The sequence below is a fragment of the Sinocyclocheilus grahami genome, unplaced genomic scaffold (genome assembly GCF_001515645.1).
Source record: "Sinocyclocheilus grahami isolate Dianchi unplaced genomic scaffold, SAMN03320097.WGS_v1.1 scaffold56.1, whole genome shotgun sequence".
NCBI classification, from domain to species: Eukaryota; Metazoa; Chordata; class Actinopteri; order Cypriniformes; family Cyprinidae; genus Sinocyclocheilus; species Sinocyclocheilus grahami.
The window spans coordinates 1,570,758-1,572,051 of NW_015505235.1; positions in this window are offsets into that span (position 1 = coordinate 1,570,758).

Sequence of the window (1,294 nt, forward strand, 5' to 3'; positions counted from 1 at the left end):
TGTGGCAAATAAATTACAGCTAACAACTAAATGTGTGTCACATGTCCGATCTTATATTGCAGCAGATGACTATAAATGGACAGTAAATCGCATGAGTGCGGTGAGGAGGGAGACCTGAGGAAAAAAAAGCGAGACAAACAGATGAGCTCAGATTCAAAAAGAGAACAAGAACCAATTAATTCTCTTGCCTTTCAGTGTCTTTTATGCATCTTTGGTGATCTCCAGCACAAAAGGTGGTGATGGAGAGAGACAGATGAGAAAGGAGAATGCAAAAGAAAGGACAGAAGAGAAAGAAACAGGTGGTTCCAGTGGTACAGGTCTTGCATTAAGGGAGAACAGCAGAATCGTGTTACAGCATGTCTGACCCTCCAGGGCAGGAAAATGCCACAGTCTCCAGTGTCACACATCCTTGCATCCCAGAATTCCTTTCTGCACGCCGCAACTCTACATCAGCTCAATGTGTTCTGTTGTGTTTATTTCATGACAGGCACACTGAGTATGTGTAACTGGGCTGGACAGCTTTGATTTATTATCTACCCTTAATGTGCACTGCAAAACATGGAGTGTTTTCCCAAACTAGTGCACCAGTAAATAGTTATGGGCAATTCATCCCATCATACTGCTGCATTCCATCCAAAATGAAACATCCATCCAAGAGTAATTCCCTTTTGCATTCCCTGCCAGCTTTAACACTCATCCATCTCTCTAAACTCCAGTTCATTTAGCATATTAAATGTTTCTAAGCAATTTTGGCTCATTCAGCACTCATTTTGAGCCTTCTCAGCTATGACCCTTTATTATCATAAATATAATACAAAGTATAGATTTAGGGCTATGTTCAGACAGCATACGTATATCCGCACTATGTACAGTATGTACTGTGCACATTATGCTCACTTTAAGTATGCATGAAATACCTGTAGACCTGCTTAATTTGCAGATAGATAGATAGATAGATAGATAGGTCCTTTACATGCATTCACATCATTCACTAGATGGCACAAGCTGATTGGCCTCTCCTGCTGATTCTACAGCCAATGAGATTGCTTTAGTGATTGGTTTAGTGTTTGCTAAAAAGCTGGTCCTGCAGCCACTATCAGAGGTCTTCTGAAATTCAGCACCTCAAGATAAGTGAACTTACCTTTTATTTTTCTTAAGTACAAAACATATTGTGTGTTCTGCATTTGTCAGTTCCTAAATGCAGCAGGCAAACACAAGGTTTAAATCATGTTTGATGTTTTGTGGTTGTTTATGTGATGCAAGGAGTGAATAATAAGGCATATAAGCAAAGCTA